The 27,734-nt window shown below is 37.1% G+C and overlaps 1 protein-coding gene across 1 annotated transcript in view; it reads right to left on the bottom strand.

Annotated features, from left to right (window-relative positions):
* ME1 (malic enzyme 1) overlaps positions 1-27,734 on the bottom strand; it is a 194,337-nt gene that overhangs the window by 56,259 nt on the left and 110,344 nt on the right. The gene's annotated exons all lie outside the window — the stretch shown is intronic.

The following is a 27,734-nucleotide window of genomic DNA, read 5'->3' as shown; positions in this document are numbered from 1 at the left end:
CCTTCCCAAGGCAGTCTCCAGGACCTCAGCTTGAATCCATCAAGCTTAGAGGAGATGCTGAATGTCCAAATCTTACGAAACTGGCAAAATCTCTGTGTCTATGGTTTATTAGCTTCCCCAGAATGCAGGCCAGATACAGTGTCAAAGACTGGGAACACAGGATTTATGGCTTCCTAAGAAAATCAGTAAGCTGCACATCCTGGAGAGCACTAAACCTTAGAGGTTTTCTGGTACTAAAAGGAGAGGGAATACGACCTATTTCAGGAAACTCTTTTCAGTTCCACTTTGACTTAGAGGAGAAAGAAAGAAGCATTGATCTTTTGGTAAGTTGGTATCAAGATTGTTTGTGGTTTTATGCCCAGTACTGCATTAAAAAAAAAAAAAAAAAAAAAAAAAAGATAAAATCTAAACATGCCCTGAGTGATTGTGATTTTTAGCCTCCTCTTAATCATGCTGTGATGATGTGATTTCTGCCACCACCCTAGTCAGAGATATTTCACATATGAAGAAATAACCCTGGTACTTACAAGGTTGCCTATAGTCAATCTCACTGTCTTAAGGGATGGAATTACTCTAGAAAACAGTAGATGTGGTAGTAATTTTCACAGCTCTTCTGTAGTCTTGCCAGATCTAAGTCCAAAGGACATCAAACCTTCAATTTTCCTTTTGACTCTTTTCCAAGAACACCACCTACATGGGCTCTAGGATGTTTTGCTGAAATACATCTTAAACATTTGATCTTTTTTCCATTCTGCTCTGCTTGCATTCTCAAGATTATTCAGACAATTAAACTATAGGACAAAATCTCTCCTCCTCATTCCATAAAATTTAAATATCATGGTAAGAGAAGTACATGAGCAGCTAGAGGAAAGGAGATGATGAGGAAGGAGAAGAAAGAGTAAGCAGCTTTTACACTTCTAGTGAGCCCTATTGAAATTCATGCTTGGCCACAACATTAAGTATTTTATCAATAACTTGGCAAAAATGTCATTACTAATAAAGTTTACACTTTATTAGTGTAATATATTATGACACAGTACCTTCATTTGTTATAAATTATGAAATTGATTTTCTCTCGTAATCTGGACAAAGACAGAAATATATTTACTACAATTTGGTCAAATGTAAATTCATAAAGCAGGGAACAAAAGTAAAGAACTCTGTTATGGAAATATGTATTTCAAAGAAAGTTATAGGTGATAGTATGACATTGATCAGCAAATATCATGGCCAAAGTCACTAAAGACTGTACAGGCAGGGGAATCTCAAACAGGGATAGAGTAATCTTACCTTTATATTCTGTATACTACAAACAAACAGTGCTATAGTTCTTTGACTGTGACTGATGTCTGTAACTTCAGAAAGTTGTTCAAAAATGAGAGAGCTGAGCAGAGAGAAACCTCCTGAGGTTCAACAAGGGCAAGTGCAGAGTCCTGCACCTAGGGAAAAGTAACCCTAGGCACCAGTACAAGCTGGGGGCTGACCTGCTGGAGAGCAGCTCTGCAGAGAAAGACCTGGCAGTGCTGGTGGATGACAAATTGACCATGAGCCAGCAATGTGCCCTTGTGGCCAAGAAGGCCAATGGTCTCCTGGGGTGCATTGGGAAGACTGTTGCCAGCAGGTCAAGGGAGGTGATCCTGCCCCCCTACGCAGCCCTGGGGAGGCCCTGTCTCAAGTACTGTGTCCAGTTCTGGGCTCCCCAGTACAAGGGAGACATGGAGCTACTGGAGAGAGGCCAGCGTAGGGCTACAAAGATGATCAGAGGGCTGGAGCATCTGCCCTAGGAGGAACGGCTGCGAGAGCTGGGCCTCTTTAGCCTGGGGAAGAGAAGACTGAGGGGGGATCTTATCAATGTGTGTAAGTGCCTGAAGGGAGGGTGTCAAGGGGACAGAGACAAACTCTTTTCAGTTGCCCCGTGTGACAGGACAAGAGGCAATGGGCAGAAACTGAACCACAGGAAGTTCTGCCTGACCGTGAGGGGGAATTTCTTCCCTGTGAGAGTGACAGAGCACTGGCACAGGTTGCCCAGAGAGCTTGTGGAGTCTCCTTCTCTGGAGATCTTCAAGGCCTGCCTGGATGCGACCTTGTCTAACATGCTCTAGGTGACCCTGCTGAGCAGGGGAGTTTGACTAGATGATCTCTAGAGGTCCCTTCCAACCTTACCCATTCTGTGATTCTGTGTATGAGAGTGGGCCACAGAAGATCTCTGAAAGTTACTATAGGACTGGAAAACAAATCTCATACTGAAGGACTTACAGAACCCAACGGGTGACCTGATTCTGCTGCAAGGGTAGCCACGTGAAGAACAACTTGTGATCAGCTCAAGTTAAGTGCCCTATTTTATGCAGAAGGTCAGATCAGTTTACAAAGATTTGTTCTGGTTTATAAACTTGTAGTACACTGAACATGGCTAGAAGAATGCTTGAATAACATACAATAAATCTCACATTTGTTTCTAAGAATGCAATTATATGTACACGGTGTTTTAAGGAACGGTTGAAAGGACTTGCAAAAGGTAGGCTTAGAAGTGAAAACAAAAATTGTGTTGTAGAAGTAAAAGAGGATGGCATTCCACATGAAAGATAAAAGAAAAATTCTTTTTAAAAGTATGTGAAAAAATATGCTGTGGAGGATAACTGATGCAGAGATTAGCTGGAGGCAGAAGTAAAGTTGTGAAGAACCATGACAGGATGAGCAATTGTTTTGATGTAGTAAAGCAGTGCAAAGTCAATGAGGAGATTTATAAAACGAGGAAGCATTAACAAAGTGCAGTAAAGGAAGACAAGTTTGGCAGCAGCATTACGACAGACTGGAAGGAAACCAGGTGTGTGTTGAGAAGGCCAGAAATTATTGCAATCCAAGAGGGAGATTATTCAAGTGTGAAAGTATGTTTTTAAATCTTTTCTGATGAAAAACAAGCATAGAGAAGAACTGCCTTCAGGGAAAGATTTCAGAAATACACAGCCTAGTAAGATGGAGAGCACAGTTTGCAGCAGCTAGATGTTGTTTCATTAGCTTTGCTAGTGCAAAATCATTTTCCAAGACAGCACTATCAGAGTACTGGGTGACTTGGTAGACACTAAACAGCAGTAACAGTAACTAACACTACTGGTGCAAATCATGCAGAAGATAGCCCAAACCAGAAAAAAAGCTCCATAAAGACACATATAGATGGGTTCAATCCAACTCTTCAGTTCCTAGGAATGGAGATCTGCCTTTCCATTGACAACATCCTTCCTTGTTTTTGTCCTTCTTTGAGAAGGTATACAAGACAGTGAGAAACTAGATTATAGCATCCATACCATAGCTTGTAGTAAGAGGATCAGAGATCCTCTAAGAATAAATGCATCAGATATTCTTGGGTCATGCCAGAAGATCACCATTCTGTATAACAAAAACCTTTTCAAATCTGCTTTTCCAATCTGCAATCCAAGCAACAAATTCCTATTTAATGTGCTGACATTAGCATGCTGACACCAGCATGATAAAATAAATTAGTTATCTTTTAAAAGATAACACTGACAAATTAATCGAAGCTCAGGAAGGTTTCATAGGCTCTACACAGTTGCCTTTGAAAAAATTCTCCTTTACTCATGATGATTGGCTTGAGCAGTTCTCTCTCAACTATAAAGCATTTTGCAGTTCTCTAGCATATGTGGTTGTCTGAGCAATTACACAAACATTACAAAACCAGGCTGCAACTGCTTGGTTGCTCTCTGATTTCACAGGTTTTGGAAGACTCTAGTTATTCCGGACAAGGAAATTGAGTTCACAGAAAAAAGATTCTTAGTCCAATGACCAAGGAAAACGAGTTCAGAGGCATGTAACAAATTTTAAAACAAACTTTGTACTGACAACATTCAATATTACATGTTTAAAGGAAGAGAAAGATCCAAAATGGAAAGAATACTTTTTCAAAGTGCTTAAGTAATTAACTATTTTGAAAATACTACTCAGAATTTAAGGGAACCTCACATTTTATTGCCATCAACCAAACTCATTTTTCTATGACTTTATTATAGTGGTTTATATGCATCACAATATTAAAAACTTCACACAAAGACTAAATCCTCAAAGTCTAAGAAAAGCCTTTTCATGACTTTCTGATACTACAAAAGTTGCAACTGCTGTTAATATTTATCTGAAGTCAAGATTGTATATATTAATTTCCAAATTGTCCCTAATTGGATTTATTCTTGGGAAAAACTGAAGGAATGTTTATAAACTTTGCCATAAAAGTGGAATACTTGAGTTCAATTAAATGGTATATTTATAACAGTAATGTTTTTTCCAGAAGTCATCATAAGAAATAACAGCCTCTCTCGCTATTGCAGAAACAGAAGCTTTCTGAAATCCCTAGAGAGAAAGTGAAAGAATGAACATTGTATTTTATACTGAAAACTGGCAACACTTTCAGCTGATCTACTCTGGACATATTATCACAGTCTGTGTTAGTGGCTATGGTAGTGTTTTATCATCACAAATTTAACATTCTTAAAAACTGCCTTTGAAGCAAGTTCAAAGTTTTCAGTCCAGATTGTCTTACTGGTTAGTTTATATTCAAGTATTTATTAACAATGAGTGGGAAAAGGGTTAATTGGACACTAAATTAAACTCCCAGAAGTGGTCTAATTCCATTTTAACATCTTAAACAGGTGGTTAGAAATTTTAAATGGCTCCTCCTTGCAGCCTCTTCAAATATGCAAGATCCTGAGGATCAGACGTGTGATCTCACAAGAGTAACATACAGAATTATCGCTCTTATAATTAGAGACCAGGTAAGAAAAGAAAGTCGTTACACACCCCTCAGATCTGTTTGTAATCCTGTGCTAAGCCCAATGCTGTGCTTTTCACAGGATTATTTAGGCCTTTGTTAGGGAACCACAGACGTCTAGCAGGTGTTCTGCCAATTTCTGGTACAGGCTGAAGTAACTAAGTATCGATATTTAACACATTATTTTAGATTATAGAGACATCACACCAATGGGATGCTGAGGGGTTTTTTCTGATTTTATTTCAGGCTGTCCAGAAACTAATGATATATTTACACTGGAATCCTTGGGTATGATTGTTGTATTCATACTTTAAGGGATATAAATGTGCTTCAAATTAGCTTGCTTAAGTACCAGCTGCGTATACTGTGAAACTAGGATGTACCAAATAGTTGAAAAGAATTTTTTTCTTCTTCCTATATTTTCCTTTTTATGTATAACTCCTCTTCACTTTTTCCTTAGATTTCTGAAAAATAATCTAACAAAAAAGCTTTATACATAATTTAGTGGATACAGTAAATTGGATTTTCAGAGATGAGCTGTTGAAATTTCTACTGGATTCAAATCTTTCTGAAACTAGCCCTAGACCACACCTTTTTGGAAGGATGGAGGGGGAGTCATGAAGGGAAGAAATTCATATCAGTCCCTGATTCCCTTATTTTGATGTTTAAAACAAAAAAACCTCTCTGTTACTTGTACTTACTGGTAAATTCTGTGACTAATCTTTCAAAGTTACTAACATACATGTATTCCCAAGATTTCAGAGAATTGCATTGCTTTAGTAAGTATGTTCAGGATATGCTGTTAAAAAAACACTTCTCAGTTACTTCAGTAATTTTAAGTCCACTGTCCATGATTTACTGATCAGTGATCCATCCTTTGTCTTTTAAGAGTAAATATATTTAAAATGCCTTTTCAATAGCGAACAATCTCACTTTTGTACTCTACTGTTCTGGTAAATATTAAAATGTATACATATGCATAGTTACAACCAATTGGTCAACATGTGGTAATACTTGGAGTACTCCGGCCTTATATGCAAGGCATCTGTTGAGATTGGTCATACAGGTCTTTCTTAAAAATAGTTCAAGTATGCCAGTTACAACTTACCCTTTTTTAAGGTTACTCACTTACAAAACTATAGAGACTGCTAAGGGCACCTTAAACCCCAAAAAGCGGTATCTTAAATCACAGATGAAATTAAATAATTTTGCTTGCATAGATGAACAGTTCCTCTCACCTCAAACCAGCCAGAAACTTAACTTTTGAGGTAAGGAAAAAGCATTTAACAGCTTTTTGCAGAAAGTACATGCAGATGTGGGAAAAAACAGCAGAGTAAGACGCTTAGTCTTCCACCAAGGAGACACATAGCCCTTCTTAGTCAAGCACCACTACTGCACAGCTCTGATTTGTTCTGTGACTGAATAACCCCATAACCCAGGAATGCAATCTCTCTCCAGCCTCTCTTCTAAGCTGCAGCAGAATTTATGTAGGGCTTATTCTGCACTAGAACTGCCTTTGCAGGAGAGAGTTAACTTGAAAATGTAGTAAAATACCAAGATAACTACATGAACTAATGCTTCATGCACAACAGAGAAGTAATTCTTGAATTTATACATTCTACTCCTATGCAGTGCCTACACCACATAATCGAAGCCATAATAAAGAATAGCAAAGTTAAAGTAATTTTTTCTTCTTTAGTAAAACTCAGTAATTGCCTTTTTGAGAATAAACAAATTCAGCCTGAGCTTCCTTAGCCTGACAACTATTATACAGGATAAAGCAGGACATTTGAATTGTCCATTTATTTCTTATTACTGTGAGTTTTATGAAAAGAAGTCTGATAATGTGTTCATGTTTATTAGATTACATAGCCCAAAGAAGTGGCTAGTTCTGCTTATTCTATAACATAAATTTGATCCATTTCTTCCAGCTACCTGTCTGAAAGCTGCTTTCTGAGTCAGTCACTGAAAACGCACAACCTTTTTAAAGGCTATCAAACCTTTACATGTTGGTAATAGCAAGCACAGACCACCCCACATTAGCAGCGCATGACCCAGAAGCCTGATACTGCTAGTACCAGAGTAAGCCTGCCCCCCTACGCCAGCTGCAACGGTAACATGGCATAACTTTCCAAGTTCATATTTTTGCAGAAACACAGGAAGGAAGTAGATGGAAGATGCTTCAATCTTCTTCCTTCCAGTCACGCACAGAAGCAAATACAAAGATGCACTTTAATGTTCTGGAAAGAAATATTTAAATGGAAGAAGTCTAAGAGTGAGCATGAGTTAATGGTGTTAAGCAGACTTCCAACCTGCACAGTATGAGCCTGGTGTCTAAACACTCACTTGAAAAATTCACTGTGGCATTTGAGGTGGCCCCATCACTCCCTAGTTGCAGTTCAAGTAGCGTGTATGATCCAAAACATACCAAATATCATCAGAATTATGCTTCCAAGCACTGTTCCTCATGTGAAGCCTGTCATGAAAGGAAGTTTGACCTGGACTCCCCGATGAAAAATTACTTATTGATAATTTTTTTCTTACAAGACAGACTTTGGAGTTTGACATCTGTGTCTCTCTTTGGTCCCTACATCTTCAAATTCCATACCTCTGTAAGTATAAAGAGAGAGACCTTAAAATTGGTTTTATTTTTATTTGCTGGTAGGATTTATTAGTTAGAAATATAAGAAAGGGTGACAGATACATCACAAGATAGATGCACACTGGCAAGATCATCTATACATTAAAATAAAAAAGTAAATAGTAAATGTCTCTACTACCTGTCATAAAATGCAATGAAGTCTACAAACTATTCCAGAACCATATACCACATTTAATCACATGCTCAAGTAATGTAGAAGACAACGAAGAGACCACTGTTCTATTTCAACAAGCTACAGAAGAAGAGGTTGACTAGGGAATATTTGAGAATGACAACAGAGAATAGAATAAATATTACACTTTTAAATCAAATATTTGAGTGTCTCCATTGCAACGTTCCATTTAATAGACTAAAAGAGAAACTCATAAAGCAGTAATGGGAATGTCAGACTGTCCATCTTCCTTGTTATTATAGAGTATCATATGTTTCAATATTTTATTTTCATAAACTGTAGTGGTCAGAGAAAGTTACAATTTACGTGATTTTTATTAATCAAAAGGGTAAACTGCAAAATGCACCTTTCAGAAGCTTTGGGAAAGCTGCCATCTGACCCTAGCGCATTAGTGAAAGCACCACCAGCAAACAGTGAGATTGCTTTCAGCAGGGGATTACATTGTTATTTAATATCCTATTTCAGAATTCTGAAGGAAACTCCCACAGAATATAGGAAATTTTCCTCTTACATAGAAGCTTAAGCCATTTTTTTTAACCTGTCTCTGAGTTCTTATAGGCAATGATAAACTGAACTTCAGCCAAACATTAAGATCAGGTGGTGCACTGAGATTAGTATGTAAACTTCCCACAGTTTGATAATGCTAGCACAAGAGAGTCTTCCCTCACTCTACTTCTCTCACCTATATGACTTAAGGAGCTAAATCACCTGGATATGCCATGAGCTACTGAAATCCATTTTTTCTTGAATTTATTTCAGTTTCTCTTCCAAATACCTAAAAGGCATTGACACTGGGGTGCATTTTTGGTCAGGAAAAACATATCCATTAAACTGCTTACCTCCCCCCACTTCCCTAAAGAAGGCCAGGAAAGACACAATAACTGTAGCTGTCTGCAAAGTCTCTTCCCTAGAGATGGGATTAATGAGTTCTTGGAAATGATTAAAGTCTACTATATAAGAAAAGCATCTAGCAACGATCTGGTAAAAGAGTTGTAACACCATGAGATTCCACTCAAGATCTCCAATACTATTATTTTTAACTGAAAAACTAGGACTGCAGCCAATTTTATACTTCTGGAATTATTATTGCTGTATAAATATATATTCAAATGTATATATCTTAGAATTTCTACATTTCCAGGCATTCAGCTTAGACAGACAGTGCTTCAAATTTTGACAAAATTCAGCTAATAATCAAGTCCCCACTCATCTCCAAATGTTTAAAGTATCAATGTATGTGAAATAGTTTCAGTTTCTCTCCCTTTGTTTAAGCTATTAAAAAAGGTATTGTTAGAAAGATTTTGTAAATTCAGAAATATTATATAAAGTTCTGGAACAAGAAGTACAGTAAGAAGAGGCTGCCTTTAGAGAATCCTGCACAAGGCTCCCGGAAGGAGAACTTTGGGAAGATGGACATTGCTATGGAAATAGCAATACCATTCAAACTGAGCGAAGAGAGCTTGGCTCATGCATGCAAAATCAGTGCACAGTGACCAGCAAATATAAATTCTTGCATAACATAAAGCCTAACAGTCACCACATAGAGAAACACTATTACCATCACCTCTGGAAGTCCATTTGTCAACTTCCAGATGTTGTTTCTTATTCTTCCACAATCAACACAGGTTAGAAGCATCAGGCAAGCCAACACGCCCCAACCCGCTGTGCCCAGAGCCGGGCTCTTAAATGCATATCTCAGTAGGTAAACATTTCAGAAGTTTGGCTTGAGTTTCTAGCAAAACTTCTAGAGGATTTCTGGAGTCATTCTCCCTCATGCCGTGACTGGAGCTCCAAAGACAGCTCCTCCCTGTAAGGAAGAGTGACACCCTGGGTTTTACAGTGGTACTACACTGTGCTAACTCCTTAGCTCTCCCCTTTCAACTCTAGTTCAAGAAAATCTCTACGACTTTTTTTTTTTTTTTTTTTTTTTGTACTTTATAGACCTTCTCAATAGAGAAGTGTTTTACAGACCTTCTCAAAGTGTTTTTAAGCTGCTGGAATCTCATATTTTTCCCGAGATGCTTGCAGTGTTTGTTTGAACTTGATTAACAGCAATGCAGTAAGTGTTGCTGTAGCGAATCACCCTATCTTTACAACGTACAGGCTACACCAAAACTGTCTGGATCACATTGCTGTCTGACAAAACTGTACATAATCCACTTCAATTTTTCAAATGGCAGCACTAGAAACAAATTCACATTTACAGTGAGAATAACAACTCACAGTATTGCATCACAGGAACTGAAAAATATGTACTTCAACAAAGGCAAAGCTCATGTAATGTATTTCTGTTCGGGTCAAGCAACAGCCTGTAAAGAGAAAGAAGCACAGGAGGGCAGAAGTAAGTCTTTATAAAATTTAATGTTTAGCCGGATCCCTTTGAACACATTAACACTGACTGTCGTTGCTTGACCAGAGCAAACCCAACTGGGAAAAACCTAGCAACTTGTGAGAAAGGAGGCTGCATCACAGGCATTAAGACCAGATGGCTGTTAGACAGAACAGGTGAGATCTATCACTGGAAAGGAGTAGCTAAACAGAGGAAAAGAGAAAAAAAAGGCATGTGGAACAAACCTGACTTACCTAAATACATTCACATCTATTTACAGCATACTTCACTGATAATGACCATATGCTTTTGACCATAATTCTATGTTAGTGCATCCATGCTCAAGTATTATTATAAATTAGCTACAGAAATGCTCCCAAGATTTTCACAGTTTATTTATGTTTAGGATGAGATTATTTTACTAAAATCGCTTTTAAACAACATACAACAGATTTGGACTTGTAAAATTAATAGTAGTGTAGAGCATTCCTTGGGATAGCAGGATACGTGGCGAAAGTCCTATGTCAGTATTCACCACATAATCTTTTTTTGGATATTTTGCAGTGTTTAAATCATAAACAGATGTTTGTGGAAAGAAGCTCTGTCTCCTCTTTCTTACATACAATGCATTAATCACTCTAAAAGAAGACTATAAAGATAATATTTTGCTGAGTCCTTAGTACTTAGCAAGGCTACTAAATTCTTCATTTACATCCCTTTGGTACAAAGCCTAAGAAACAAAATTTGAGATGATTCAGTGTCTATAAGACTATTTAAATATTTATACTCTAAGGGCTGACAAAGCAATCAATGATGCTGGAGATGAGCAGAAAGAAGGCAGAACCTCTGCCTTCAAGGTCTAAGGGTCTAAAGAAATGAACCCATCCTATGCCTTTCCTGAAACTGCAATAGGCAAGCAAATTAGCTTGAGAACAAATTAACACAGTTTAGTTACATTATCACATTAATTTACCTTTAATGAGGACAGTGATAAAAACAAAATAGTAAAGAAGCTGAAAAGCAGTAGCTGTTGTTTATCCCCTGTTTAGCCCTTACTAAGCAACTGGAGTATTTTAGGCATTATAGTAGAAGAGAGGCAGAAAAAGAATATGAATTCTGATGAGACAACTGCTGAATTTCTGCATATGAAAAATGTAAGAAAAAAGTATAGGTATATTTAATTATAAAGGTGATACCTTGTGTGATCAGTGGTAAGAGCAGATGCCAGTACTACAAGGAAGTTACTAGGCTAGGTAGGTAGACAGATTCTAAGGTATCAGGTACCTAAGGTACCTGAGAAATACAAGATAAAACATTACACTGACACAGAAGTGGACTTCATCAGAGTTGTCAGTCTAAATAGCTTTCTAGCAATAGCAAGACTAGTGGAAGAAATGAAGAAGTAGCTACATAGCATTTCAGTTGATATATTCTGAGACAGGTCCTGGACACCTGCTGAGATCCTACAGTGGACAAAGGGAAATAGCCCAGGACTAAAAGGAAAGATCTGTGAACATAAAGTACTCTCTAGGCCAGTGACAGAGCAGTAGCCTATAGCCTTAGACTCTGGGATTAAATTTCCAGACTTCCTTATGAGTACTGCAGATCAACAGGCTCTTAGGTACTCAGTTCTCCATCTGTGAAGGGGTTATATTGTTCTGCCTCTGCTGGTTTTGTGAGAATGAAATAGACTGTAAGAAGCTTGAAATTTAGTGCCACAGTATACAAAGGAAGGCTACAGACACTGAAGACAAAGTCTTGAAGATATTTATAGAGACAGATGACAGTTGTACCGCTAAGGTAGACTTGAAGTGACAAAGTTATAAAACAGAAAGCAAAACATAGATGCAAAAAGGCCAATTAAATCAAAAACAGTAAAAATACAATTGCAGCAAAAGCCTTACAATTTTTCTAAAGAAAAGATCACTAGAGATTTTACTAATATCTATAGTTGATGCTACAAGGCAAACTTGTGCTGCAGGGCACATCACAGTCCTGGTCCCTAAATATATTCACTGTGACTTCAGCCCATCATGAACCATGTTGGGATGTGATCTTAGTGTGTGTTGTCCCCAACTTGAGACTTAATTTCTGCTGGAAACCTAGGCCCTGGGAAGACTGGGACCTGGGCTGTGCTCCAACAGAGCCAGGCAAGAAAGTGAGGTTGTGGGACACACCACAGCGACATTGGTGATACGGTATCAGTCCAACCAGGAAAAACAAGACAGAGACAGCAGAAGACAGGAGATCATGAATGAATGAAGTAATTAAGACACAAAAGCAACATTTCTGGAAATACAGTTCAGACCACTATGAAAGAGAGAACAGTCACAACACAGAAAGATTGGAAATAATTATGGGTAAGAACAAAAATGTGTAAGAGAACAGGTAGAAGTAGGATTGAATAAACCTCTTCTGAGAGAAGTGGGCAGCGAAGGAGGAAGTGGAGATGGAACTTATGGCAGTCAATGAAAAAAATGCAGCAGCTTTGTGTCTTCTATAATAAATATTTTTTCCTTGAAGAAGCAAGAGTTGGACTTGACTCTCTTAGAGATTGTCTCTTAGAATGATTCAACAGCTTCCAAGTGATTCCCATAACTCAAGAAAAGGAGTGAAATAGAAGGATTTGACTGATTGTTAATAAAAACTAAAGCTTTAGAGTCCTATTGGATAAAATTTAAGAAAAAAAAGTAAACCAAAAGCTATGTAGTTTAATTATTGTTCATTCTTGCCTTTTAAGTTTTATCTATAGAACTGGGCATGTGTTTAAACATCTTCCAATTTTGACAATATATTTATCACCTTCCTTAGTTTACATCAGCTCAGCTAAATTATATACCTGAAATCCCTTTAAAACACCCACATAAAAAGAATTTTCAATGACATAAATACTAAGGCACAGCACATTTCTTTGAACCCCACCCTCATAAGCTACACTGCTATACTAATTAGCCAAAAAAAGTAACTTGGGTGGGTTTTTCTTACTTTTTCTATTATACTAGGGTTTCTAATGAAGAAAGAAGGCAAAATGACAAAAATGAATGGTAACAATCAAAAGCATCTATGCATTACAGTATCACAACACTTACTGAAGCTGAAACTAGTTCAGTGGTTTTCTTTGGAGCAAAGACTATGTTCACTGTCAAGAATCTATTTTGTCATATGTTCTATGAAGTGATTATTTGACATTGCCTCTGCTCTTTAAGCTAAATCGGCTGCCAACAAGCCTCAACTGAAAAAACACTATAGCCCCAGTAACCTTTTCAACTGTTTAAGTACATATTAACTCCTTCTTCTCAATGATCTGACCTCCTTCTCCCAAACATACAAAGTAGGAAAAACCTCGTTTTACCACCAGCTTATAAAACACAATTATGTTGTGTAAATAGCTGATTCCCATGAAATCTCCATTTCTTACTGTCAAGTTTTCACTACAACAAGCTTGTATACCAATAACCACAAGTAAAGAACTCCACTCTTCTGATACTTTGCAACAGAGTAAATGCCCAAAGAAGTAGAACGATGCGTTCAACACTCTGTGGAAGAACAGGGTTTCCAGCAACACTGACTATTTGCAGAAGACATCCTGAATCTAATGAAAGTACATTGAGATTGCTTCTAAAGAATGTATGATTACTTACAAAGTCACTGTAACAGGACTGTTGTTGAATATAATTTCAGAACAAAGTATGCCAATTTCTTTTTGCGCATTATGGTGGAAAAAAGTGTCTTTAGGAAGTCTCCACAGAAGTTAAAATAAGGTATTCTGGCAATCTGTGTAAACTCAAAAAGATTTTAGGTAAACCACTCATTTGTATGCTTTAATGTTGCTACTGTTCATGAACAAAATTCAGTTTGTCACCATCATGTTTAAGATATTTTTGAAAATAAAACAAGTAAACAATACCACAACAGAATTTGATTTTGATCAAATTTACCTTTTCAAATTTCCTATATTAAATTTACTAAAGTTTGTGTTTTACTATTAAGGAAAAAAATATGAACAATTGTTAAGACCTACAAGTACCCTGTGATACTTATTTATTAAAGATGAACATTGGATTCAGATCTATTGAATTTGCCCCAACTCTCTAAATAAAAGGACTTGAGAATCTGCTGTTCTCTGCAACTGAATGTTTGAAATCTGTAAACAGCCCAACCTAAATTTCTTATTTTTTTATAATCGACTTCAGTGCAAAGGCAGGTCTTCCTTAAAAAAACATCTACCCCACACTCCCTGTCAATTACTACCACCACCAACAAAAATCATGTACCTCCCCCTTCCCACTGCCTTGCAGCTCAGCTCTCATCTGTGCATCCCAGACCCGCATCAGAGTGTACCTGCCTGCACCGCTCGGACAAGGTGGCACCTTGGACAAAAGCAAAGCGGCGTGCGTGCTCTTCTGTCCAGGGAGCGATGCACAGGAGCCGTCTGTATCTGCTAATGCAATCAAACAGCGTGGCTGAGCCGTGATTAATTCAGGTGGCAAAGCTTGTTGAAAACGCACGACGGATTCTGTACACTATCAGCTCCGTTTGGCATTTTTTTGAAACAAGTCACTCAAATGTCCTTAGGATGGAGGCCTACAGCATTTGAGGGCTGCTGCTATGTGTAGGGGAGGATACCTTACAACCGAATCTCCCATCAAGACTGTATCCAGTATTCTTCACATATATTGTTTCCAAAGTGGCCAGATTAGGACAATCAGCATATGCCGGCACTTCAGCTAAGAGCAACGTCTGAGCAGCTGGTTCCCATTCTGAGATCTTATTTGGAAAATATACCAAACCAGCTGCACTCAGTTCTCCTACTCTGAAAATACTGCTCTTTAAAAATACTTTCCACACATAATTTACAGCTTCTGTAGTTTTCTGGTTAAGAAAAAAAAAGAAAAAAAAAAGCTGTGTAGTCTGGCTTAAGCAGAAAAAGCCTTTTCTTAAATAAATTTAGAATCATTAACAAATTTGATAGAGCACTCCTTTCTATTGACTTTCTTAAATTAGCTAGTACAAATATGAAGGATCAATGATTCACTAGAATCATTGCATTCACATGGCTGGAGAACTGAAATATTAGAGAAATCAAACACATGCTCAGATCATAATCAAATTTTCAAAAGAAAAAAAAAACAATCAAAGCATTTTTAGTAAAAACTCAATACTGTATAAAGATCTTTAAATGTCTGGACCTTCACATCCAGACAAAAAATGGACTTCATAAGGTTTTCAGATGTCTCCATGCCTGACAAATGCAAAACCTCTTGTAAGACAGGCTTTTTATTCTATGCCTACTGAAAAAAGTAAAGTGAAAAAACATTAATTTCAAAGTTGCAAGGCCAAAATATATGTAAACAAGTGGACTTAAAAATACTGATAAATTTGAAGAATCTCACGGTTTGTTAAAGCACATGAGATCTGAAATTACTGTGAGAATTCTAGTATTTCAGACTGACACCAGAAGTGTTTTGTCTCCTTAAACATGGAACTACAAATCCGGCTGACAACTAGGAAAAAATAAGCTGATTAAACGTTTTTTAAACTTGCATGCAACTTAAAATTAACACAAGTTAAATTATATGCGGCAGCCAGTGGCTTATTTTAAGTACATTTTTCTTGCATTTTTGTCAATATGCTTTCAGATTTGCAGACTCTTTTTCTGATATTAATTACTGTTAATACAAGATTTCACCTCATATAATAGAAAAGAGTAAGCGTGCTCTCACGCACATGCTTTGTAAGAGAAAAGAACTCTTGTGCCTGTTTTCTAGATCAGAGATCTACTCTGAGCAAGAGCAATGATTCAAAATATTCAGTATATTAAGGTCTTTAAAAAAAGGAAAACAAAACAAGTAATTGACTTACAACAGTAAGAATTAATCACAAGTCAACTATACTAAAATGAATTTTATAGTGTAGTTTAACTAAATATTTCTAGAAAGAATAGCTTCTTTAAAGAAGCCTTAATTTTTCTCTTTCATACTACTGGTTTAGCTATTTTTTTAACTCCATTCTTACTGAAATCTGCATAGTTCATTTTTAGCAAATCCTGACAGCAATCTCTTTCCAGTAGCCATTTAGGCTTGCTACAGACCAGCAAGTAGATGAGTGATTAACTTTGCTATTAAAACCCACCAATTCTGAAATAAAGTTAGCCAATAAAGTGATATTCCTCTTGATGTTTCCGAAGTACAATGTTTGAAACAGGTAACTTTCTGGTTTTGTACTAAGTTAAACCCCATTTCTACAAGGAGAAGTATCAAAGTAACGCTATGCCAGAAATAAAGCTGCAAAGAATTTCCCTCCACTGGAGTCAATGCAAGGATAGCAGTAGATATTCTTCCCCGATTATTCAAACCCTAGCGAAAGCCTAAAAGAGTAAAGCACTAAGAGAAAAGATCTCCAAGTCACTACACCTCAGTCTATTTTTCAAATATGCATTGCCTGGATTTTTCTCTTATACACTCGAGAGTTATGCAAAGATGACCTATCTGTTGATTATACCTGGTTGTGGGGATGCAATCAGCAACCCTGTAATTCCAGTAATCCAGTTATTGAAATAAATTCACATTAAAATTACAAAAAACTTTTATTAAACCAACCCATTCGCTAAACAGATGACATGATATATTCACGCTTTGTTAGCACTGGCTCCACTGTGGGCGTCAATGAAGTGTCAGTTTACTGCACTTACATATGGTAGTGGGTCTGATGTGTCATATTTCATTTTTCAGCCATTTCCAGGTTAATATTTTTTACAGTACTGTATCAACAGCAGTGACTGTTAATGCAGAAATAAGATGTGCATCTGGAAATTCCAAGAAATGCCAAAAATATTGCAGATATCAAATACTGTCTCCTAACCTACAGTGTAAAAAAGACAATGAATCAGTAAAATACCTAAATTTCACTATCTTGCAACTCAAAGCAGCACTCCTGAGCTCCTTTCACTTAAGCAAGCTCTCAGTATGCCTTACTGGTTTGAAAGTGGTATAGAGAGACTGCAGAATTATAAGGGAAGAGGTAGTGCTAAGCATTCAAAATAAGTCAAGTGCAAAATCTACGTACATGTGAGAAGGTATCGTGGACTCTCCATTTGGGCAATACAGTCTGGCGAGCAGAGCCTGCGTTATTGCCAGGTGTAAGCAATTAGTGACCACTTTAGAATAAGTCACAATAATGTATATTTCTGTTCTCGGTACATTTTCTAAACAAAAAAGAGAAAGTGGATAATATCCCAGATTGTATGAAAATTAGATTTTTTCATCTCAGTTATTAATTAATATTAAACATCTCATTTTATCATTTTTCAGAATTTGTTCTGAATCAAGATCAAATGAACAGATGATGCCAGTCATCTCCAGTAACTTCTCTCCATCGCAGACATACATTTTTACCAAGTAACCTGTCAGGTCCATGAATTATTAAATTTTTAGCTTAATCCAGGCATGTAAGTTAATAGAGTGATTTATTAATAACAGGAAATAAAAAATCAGTTTTATTGCTAAATCAACAAGTGGCAAAAGGAGTTATTATCATCCAAACAACATACTATGTTAGCAATGTTTATTAATGATATACTATCTGCAGAAAGCTGGGAACCTGCACAGTTCCAGTTGCAAACATAAAACAAGGGAATTAGTCCTATGAAACACAATAATTACATCACTCCAGACAACAAATCACACTTGGCTGTTCTACCCTACCAAATTCATGGGCAAGCTCTTAGATGCTCTAAATCTGCTTAAATCATGCACCCTCCTCTCCTGAGCAGTGGATCAGTTGTAGTTAACTAAAAAGCAGTGGGCCCCACCAGTCCCTGGGTCTGTAACTATGGCTCCGCTACGCCTTTGCTATTCTCTATATTGCACATATCCCTTTTTCCTCCAACATTTTGTATTCTGTAGTTCACGTTTCAGCTGAGAAATGCTGTTTCCTTTAAAAAAAGAACCAACTTAGCTACCAACATCAATATTTTGCCTTATAGAAACTGCATTGCCTGAAATATTTTTCTATCCTGAAGCAGAATGGAAAAAAAAAGCATATTTGCAATCTCAGGAGTTTGGTCAGGGCTACAATACCCAAATTTTCTTCTTATCTCTGTGATTCTTACTGTGTGACAGTAACATGCAGGTTTAATTCTAAAAGTCATATTTGAGCAAGAGAACAGGAATTTAAGACTACTAACTCTGTCTGCCATTTATTAGGAACCGTGGATAGAAGCAGCTGTAGTTCAGGAGGATGCTTTGAATAAAACAGGGCAGTGCTTCTGTCTGGCCACATTAAAGGAGCACAGAGGCAGCTCTGTGATATCTAATGCTATCAGTCAGACTGACAGCGAATGGAAGTTCTTCTGAGAGTTGACATTTGGACAGAAATAATTCTTAACTTTTAATAGAAGGGGGATAGAGATAGCATAAGAGAAACAGATATCATATCTCATTCTGATGTGAATTTCAGCCAAAATGTGATATTTCACTTTACTGTGGTATGCAGTGGGGGGGAGGGGGAACCACTTTTGACAGCCTGGAAAACTACTATACTTCTGTAGCAACATTATAAACCTTGCAAAAACACTATACTCACACAAATAATTCAAATAAATCAACATTCACTCCATTTACAATACAGTTGCACCAGTTAACCTCTGCTGAGCATCCTCCCCACCATTTGTTGGTGCTATAAAAAACAAAATAAAGTAACCAAGATGACCCAGGCCTTCTCCATTTTAAAAGTCTCTTCTTAAAATAGTTCAGGAAAGAAAAGCCTGAGAACAGTGTGTTCCTCACTTGTTGGGTTTCTGCTGACTGAAGCACACCTAGGAGATAGGGGAGCATTATTACAGCTATAGATACACACAATTCCGAGCTCAAAATCAGGTTTGGCAAAAGAGAAGTAATAAAAACAATAAAAATATTCCCCCACTCCGTGCTGTCCCACAAAAACAGAACAATACCCTTCTTCCTTAGTACCATGTTTGAGTATGTCATTATTTTTCATTTTCTTTAAGGGTTTATATTTTTTCAAGACTTCTCTGCTGGTTTTTGCTAAGAACTTCTCCAAGGTCTCACATTACAGGCACTAATAGGACTCTTTCTACAAATAAACTTGATGTGATTAGAGTCAGTCTATTCTGCTATGATTTAACTGCACTGACAGATTCACTTTTCCATAAGCCATTTACTGTTCTGAAAAGTTTATATAAAAGCATGTATTTGTACTGTTTCCAGCAATCAGACATAATTTAACTTGGCCTGAGGTGCTGCTTTTTCCTCTTCCTAGATATAGCAAGTTTTCAAATGAATCACCAAATGCATATGCAGAAGTCTTCAAATTTGTCAAAAGTTACCAATCACAAAATCCCTGCAAAGATTATATATCAGATGCACAGTTGCCAGCATAACTTGGAGGTTCCTCCTCATGCACTGCCCACTTTGGAAAGTGAGGTTCTAGGGAAAGATGTCATGAAAGAAGAGGTAACATAACATGAAAACACGAATGGGCTAAGATTTATATTTTCTTTTCTGTAGTCGATTTTACAAAGTGAATGGTATTCATTAGCATAGTTCTAATATAATTTAATTGTTTTTTAAAGGCAAAAAAAAATGAATCTAATACTTGGAACTGCAAATCTCCCCAACCTCCCACTTCCAAGGGCTTGAAACTCGGGCATTCGGCAGCGCAGCGCAGGCTCGTACCATCTGAGCAACTAACTGGACTATCTGTCAGCAGAGAATCACATTACAAGAGATCCAGAAAGACTTTCTAATTGCATTACAGGAGATTCAGATTCACTATCCACGCCCAGTGAAAAACATGCTGCAACACAGCTTTCATTCCCACTTTGCCATGGCGTGGCCTTTAAGAAAACAAAACGGCTACTATGGCCTTTTCTGCCTCAAAGCAGGCAGCACATCCCGCTACCCAATCTTATCTGACACATTCCCAGCAATATCCTCTGCTGCTGATGTTTTGACTGTCACCTAACCCCAGACTCTGGAATATTTATTTATATTTATTTATTACAGCTCTGGCAAGCTGTCAACATTTTTGAGAGCATGCAAGAGAAAGGAAATGATGAATCAGAACGGTTTCTATCTCTGCAAAAGCTGAGTGTGGCTTCACATGACAAAGTGAAGTTTTTCCCCCCACGCTTCCCTTGCCAAGGACATTGATGGAGCAGGACTCTGAGCTTCTGCACAGAATATTAGTACACTGAGAAACAGCAAATGCTTCTTCTGTGACAAGAGAGACTGTCTTATTTTTAGCAGACATGTCGTTGTTGACTATCTATAGCCAACAAAAGTTTTAATGAAGCTGAGGCTCATCGTGTTAAGCTGTAGAACTGACAGGCCCAGATATGGAATAGAAAAAAAAAGCTACAGAGGAAGATGGACAGAAAACCTCAATTGCAATAGTCAGTCAAACACCACTTGCTGTCTGTTTTCAGGTTACAGTTAAACGATGCATAACCGAGTTTTAAGAAAAAACTGAAGGTAGATAATCTACTATCATGAGTGAAATGTTTTCACAATTTTAAACCTGGAAAAAAGAAGAGGCACAGAAGTTTATAGTTGAATTTCACATTTGACAAAGCAGGACACAAACAGATAAAACAGTGCATGTATTTAAACGGACTTTTTAAAGAAAGAAGGAAACAGAATTCCGATTTCCCACAGTAGAAGGTCAAACAGAGTGGGCTGGTTGTCCAGGAGTGCCAGACAACCACCACGCTGCAATTCGATCCGAAAAATTTTACCACCAAGTAAATTTGCAGAATAGGGAAAAAGAAAGAGGATATAAACACCAAAATCATAAAAAGAAAGATGGTTTGTCTATGTTTTTCTTTCTGTGATGTTTATAATATATCCATAGTGGGGTTGAATTTATTAACCTGCTCGCCTTTACCTGAAGGGATATATGGATGGGCTAGAAGCAGACAACTGCTATCTGATCCTTCTTCCTCCATCTCAGAGTTCCCAAGATTTGGCAACAGAATGAGCAGCAAATGTGCACAAGGCTATCTCTTCTCAAAAAATGTAGTATAGCAAAGTTACTTCTATTTTCCCCCTATACAGACAGACATGGATGACTCCAAGCAGTGTATCCCACCAAGCATAACTGCCTGGGGAAGGGTTCAAGCATCCTTAGCAGACTTCCTAGAAGCGGCATCATCTGCTGAAAATTTAAATGTTGCAAACGGTACTGGTTACAAGTGATCATAATTGATCATAAAAACTGAAAACTTTCCTCAGGACAAGCATCGAAGCCACCTGAACTAGGATAAAATGAACTCTGACTTAACATTGTTTGACTTTTCCTCTTCCGTAAGACCCTCCATTATCCAAAGCAACAGTGTCTGTTTCAAAACAGCAACATTTTTGAGTTTGTGGTCTTTTTTAACAGGCAAACAGCCTAACGACCCTCTCAAATTGCTTGTATACTGACAAGGTACAACTAAGTCCACCAAGGATTCTGGGTGCGCAAGGATGTCTGAACCCTGGAGCCAAGTAGCTCCAGGAGGAACACAATCACATCAGTGACTGGAAATGAAACTTCTCCTATGGTACTGTGGGAGGGAACTGAGGGTAGGTTCAAAGAGGAATTGTAACTGCAGCAAAGGCAGTATCTGGGGTTCTGCCTAAGGATCCAAATTTCTCCTATCCAGTTATCCACAGTGATCTCCACTAGGAGGGTAATCTTGACTGAAAAGTGAAAGGAACTGATAGCCATAGGCTTGAAAAATTTGGCTCAAAGATCTAAGGAACTTAAGTCCCATCGAGGAACAGAATCTCTGAAAGGAAAGATCTTCATTGAGTCTGCCATATGAGGGAGTTCAGCAGCATTTCTTTCTGCACTTTCCCTGACAGCTCTTGCATATCACTTCTAACTGGAAAAATATGGGAAAACATTGGCATAATATATGTCTTAGTCTTGCAGCACCACAGTGCAAAAGAGGACAGAGGCACCAATGCTCTTGTATTCAGTCTCTGGCTGAACTTCTTGTCAGAACTATTGAGTGCTCCAACCATCTCCTTAATGATGCACAGCTATAATCACCTTTCATGTGGATTTCCTGCCAGTATGTCTTCTTGCCAAAAGTAAGGGCTGTTTCAAATTAATTTATTCACAAAACAAATCATATTCTAATCTAGTCACCTAAATGAAAACACCTATTAAAATACTGAGGTATTTTAAGATTTATCTATCAACAATATAAAAGTTGTTTTCAAGGTAGCATAAAACTTACTTACCATAAATTATTTTTTTAAAGTAACACACGATGTGAAATGTAACTCATGCTACCATCTGTGAATAATGTAATCAGGCAAACGAGAAGTAATGACTACATCGTGGTTAATTTAATACAGAACATGCTGAATTACAATTGGCAGCAGCTTGGTTTATAGCTCACAAACATAAGAAAAGTACAGCAAAAAGAGAGGGGAAGGATTTATTCAAAATATAATTACAAAATGGAACGTAAATGCTAGATGATACTACTTTTCAAGGGTCCACAACTATTATTTGCATCTTGAAGTGAAATTGAAAACTATCACTATCACACACACAAAAAGATAATTATTTCAGTGATACGAGGTTGCTTTTGCGCATCAAAAATACACAGGTTTTAGCTTATAACAAAATAATAATTTTGCCCAACTCTTTGAGGCTGGGGAGGTGGGAAAGGAAATAATCTATCAGAACTACAACAGATTACTTTGCATTTCCTTCAAGTTTCCTGTCTGCTGACAGACCAGAGGTACAAATCACTATCATCCCTCCAACATACTTGTGCACATTACTCTCCCCAGTGCACAATGGCTTCCAATGGCAAAGGTCTGCAGTGGAAAGACAGTTGCGAGGATGCCGTTCTTCTCTACTCTGACCTTTCTCGAAGGCGTTCAAGGCAGGGATATCTTTACCAGATTTGTGAAAAGGAAATCTCTCTCAAAATATGAAAAAAATTTCCCAAGTCTTTAAATTACTTTTTGCATCAGACAAAAAAAGCTAAGTCCTATGTATTAGAAAGGTGCTTTTGTCCTCTCCCTTCATTTCTTGATTAAATCTACATGCTACCTATTTTTCTCTCAGTTGTTTCCACAGCTCCTTCACTGCTTTATCTGAATATCTCTCAGCCATTGATACATTTTCCTTTGCATCACCCCAGGGAAGTAGGGAAGAAACAGAAACTGGAATAAAATGATTAACCATTATTTCCTATGGTCATACAGGAAATCTTGGTGGATCAACCCCAGCTACCAAAGTCTTGTTTAGCAATCCTTCCTCTTAGAATTTCCTCTTTAAACACAGCTATTTAGGAAAAACTTGTCATTTGGAAAAGTTTACTTCTCCCTATGAAATGGTTTATGATCCACTTCATCATAGGGCTGAATGTACCATTTCTGAGCAAGTTTTTCAATTTTAAGTTCTTTAATGATTAAGATAATGTCCCATTTCTTCTTGTGTTGTAAAACATTCCTTCCATCTAAAAGATTTCTGTTCTCCAAAATGAGATCTACCAACACAAAAGCCAGAAACACCCAGTATGTCCAGAGAAATTACAGTACATGCCCACAGAGAGGGCAGCTGCTGGCGTAAGTAATAAATGAATAAACAGAAAAAATACATACATAGGTAAGTAAATAAAAGCTGTTCACTGAATTTATGCCAACAAAAATCCAGATGCTTTCCATATACTTCTGCCTTTCTACATCTGGGAAAAATCACATTGTAGACATTTCATTCTGCAACGACAGTACATTAGATACCGTACCAAAATCTTTCAGGAATGGACATTTTCAATTTTTTAAAAATTCTCACTCTTTCATAAATAATTTGCTTCTATAAGAAGAGCTTGTGGGGAGTGAATGGAAAGGGAGGCTGAGAAGTAGATAGTATTGCAGTTGGTGAAATTAAACCTTCATACGACACGCATTTTTTTTCTTTATTTCTCAGCTCTCATTTACTGACCCAATTTAAAACTCTTCCCATACAAGATACTTGCTATAATTTTCATCAATCTCTTCACAAAGGAGAAAAAAATAAAGTTCCTTTTCTTAATATAAAATAATAGCTTAAATGTTAATTGACTAGTTTAAACAACTAACATATACATAATTTGCATATACTAATTTACTAATGTACATATGCCCAATGCTAAACAAAGCTCAGAAAACTGAGCTTTTCAAGAATTTTAGTCTAAAAGGCAAACATCAATGCTGCTAATTCACATACTACATGCCTCATAACATTTCTACTGCAGCAGCTTCAACCATTTCTATTCTTCTAACAGAACTACTGTTTTTGCGATTACTGTTTGATCTAACAGAAACGATCAACATTCAGTTGTCTGTATAAAAGAGAAAAAGGCAGAGCATTACGGTTTCTCAAAGATAAAAAGAATCCTCACACAGGATTTTAAGAGTCTTCATATGCCAAAACAGTAAAGTGCCAAAGGCCTTAATTAACATATTTAACAGATTCAAAATCTTTCCACAGGTTTTTTCTTTACCAAATAGCAGAGTTAAGAGCCTTTGAGGATGGTTTTCCACTGAAGATAAGTTTGTTTCTCAGATTGTTTCACAAGTCTAATTTGTGTTATTTACTTACATATCATTTTTGTACTGTAAATGCGTTGAAATACCTTTCTCAGCCTGATTCCTATGGAAGCATTCAAAATCTCTTTAATCTGAGGCCAAGGTAGAACATAAATGCTGCTGCTGCTTGAATAGTTTCTTCTATCAGAATCTCGCATTGCAATAAAAATTAGCAGTAGCACAAGCAGTTCTTCTAGCCTTAGGAACTTATTACTTCAAGCAAAATGTTAAAGACATCTAACAGTACTGCCTAGTTATCAGCCTTAACAAGATTCTCCTTACCCATCACTGAAAGCTAACCTTGCAGATCTCTGGTTGTAGAAACCCGCCATACCCCGTTGACATACCCATACCACCTTTTTAAGAGTGCAACAAGCTGCAGTAAATACTTGGAACATCAGTAATTTCTGTCACTGTTCTAAGCTATTAAAGTAGAGTGGAAAAAAAGTTGTTCAGCTGGACTGAACTGATCAGCTGGAAATTCTAGTTATGGATGGAAGTTGCAAGGACAGGTAAAGCCAGGATTCTTGTGCCTTCCACAGCTAGAGCTGCTGCCAGATACAGTTACTGTTAGAGCAAAAGGAGACAACTCTAAGTTGTACTGGTCTGGCCTGACCTGACAGCCCTCAGGACCTCTCATTTTCTGAACTTCAGTTTATCTTAGTGAATTGGGTCACACGTACTATTTACATAGATTGGCCACTTCCTACATATTCCATTGCTCTTCAATTTGCTAAAAAAGAACAGCATACTCCACGTTTAATGCATTTTCAAAATAGTTCTAGCTGTGCTTTTCTGTACAAAATACAGCATAAAATGCAATGTAGACCCTGCGTAATTTAATAAAAATGTAAATATATTTCTTAGCTGAGGGGTCAGTATAATTACATTTGACTATATATGTAAGTCCTCTATCACACTTCTAGACAAGTAGCTATATGATTGCATAGCTATATTGCTTTGATTATTTTTTGTATCACATCTACGATTTATCAGAGCAACAAAAGCAAGATGAAGCAAAATGAACTACTTACTAGTAGCCTTACTCTTATTTTTTATAAATTAAAAGAGCACCCTTTAATCAATTTCAAGTCCAAAACGACAGTAGCTACTATAAAATTACTATTGTACACAGGCTAACTTATCAATACTTTTTTTTTCTTGTTGGTATAACTATTGACAGTCAAAAAATAAGGAAAATGGAATATATCATTCTTCATCCGAAAACTCCTTGAATTGGACAAGCCTGGGAACTGGAGGTTATTTCACAAATCTGCGTTTTGAAATTTACAGACAAACAAAATGATACTTATGTCTAGGAAGATGCCTTGGAAGCCACTGAAAAGCATGTATGAAGTGCACTGTGCTGTATGGCTGGCTACTCCCACCTGTTCTCAAGCAACGCTGCTAAAACTTGGTTCTCACTTTCACTAGCACTTGGTTTCCTTAGAGAAGTACAAGGGAGAAAAAGATATAAAATAGAGATTCAGCATATTTCTCCAATTTCTTCAGTCTTTTCTCTTGAAAGTACTTGTTAACACCTGAAAGCTTGTCTTTAAATTTGCTTATTAAAAATACACAATGATCTTGTGCTTCGTGATGTTTGTGGTTATGTGTATCTTGGAAATGACTGAAAATAAAATCACATTTGATAAATAAACCACAGATCTCAAAACACTACATAGATTTCCCCAGGACCTTCCCTCATACTCTGAACTGATTAGGCAATGCTAAATAAGAAAGTTGCTTCTGGAGTACACCGGCAATAATTAACAGTAAGCAGAGCTAACCTAAAATGCAATACAGCAAACATATCTAAGAGTAGTAGTGAGGGAAATAGTCCTCTGACACAGCCAGAGAAGGATAAGAAATGTGAGAGGAGGAAACATAGAAACTTTCAAAAGGTAAAGATGACTAGTATTTAACCAAAATACACAATTACCTAGAATCACAATGGCTAGCAAGAGAAAACAATACACAGTCAAGCAAATCACAGCCTGCATCTCCAACAGTCAGACCCACCCCACCAGACTTGGTAGGAAGGACCTAGTCTGCCTGTGGTAAGTTGAATACAAACTTCAAGAACATATGAAATTACTGAATAAATGGACTTGACTTTCTCCTAGGTATATCACTTTTCTCTACATCTTATCAGAGAGTATCATAAATAATATAGTTGTCACACTACAAGCAAAAGAATACACAAGTCAGCCACATAAAATTTGTATTTTAAGTGCTCCACTTGAAACATAAAATAAATGACACCACTGTAGACCATGACAATTTAACTGAGAACAAAGATATCTTTGAGAAGGTCAAGCAAACACTAATCGCTAAAAATTGCTCAAAATTATAGAGTTTTACAGATGTTTAAGAAAAAAGGGCAAGTCAACCAGATCTTCAAACATTATTGAAATAAACTTCTGCTTGACACTGATGATTTTCTTCAGCACAAAGAACCACATGTTTTTTTTAAAGAAAGGATGAGAAAGGGAATACATTAAGTTAGTAATTCTAAAAACTTGGTCCACAGAGCAACTTCAAATGCTCCATACCTTCTAGTAGGCAGATGAGCATTTATCGACTTTATCTGAAAGAGAATACTAAAATGAATAACAAACACATTACAGGACAGAGACAAATCAGCAACGTTCACTGGAAGAGTAGAGTAACATGTGGAGGAATCCATGCTTCAGGCAGATATGTTAACATCATGTCCTTGCCCAGTTTTCTTCCGCACAGGAACCAGGGCAGGAAGAAGGAGGCTTGGGCACATTCAGGTGAAGTTCCAACATGGAAGCAAAACACATATTGGGGGGCACAAACCAAGATCAAGGAGCTGGAAACTATTTCCATGCTCCACAGCACAGTCCTGGCTTTAAAGTTTAATATATATGTAGATAATGCATTCTGCTAAGGATCTAGGGACTTGGCCAATTTAACTATACTCACTGAATGCAGGGCTAGAACTCCAGATGTGAGAAGTACTACTTTATGCATCATGTTCTGATTATAAATCTAACTACTTTCTGTAGAGAAAAAAAAGGAATCAACAGAAACAGCTGATTTAGTACAGGTCTATACCATGACAGTTAAAACCAAAGCATTGGAAACTTCATCCTATTTTTTTGTGGTTTTGTTTTGTTTTTTAAAGAGAAGGGGAGTCTCTCCAACCTGAATGCAATCCTAATATCTGTGGA

This window comes from Rhea pennata, chromosome 3 (assembly GCF_028389875.1).
Source record: "Rhea pennata isolate bPtePen1 chromosome 3, bPtePen1.pri, whole genome shotgun sequence".
NCBI classification, from domain to species: Eukaryota; Metazoa; Chordata; class Aves; order Rheiformes; family Rheidae; genus Rhea; species Rhea pennata.
This window is presented reverse-complemented; position numbering and strand designations above follow the sequence as displayed.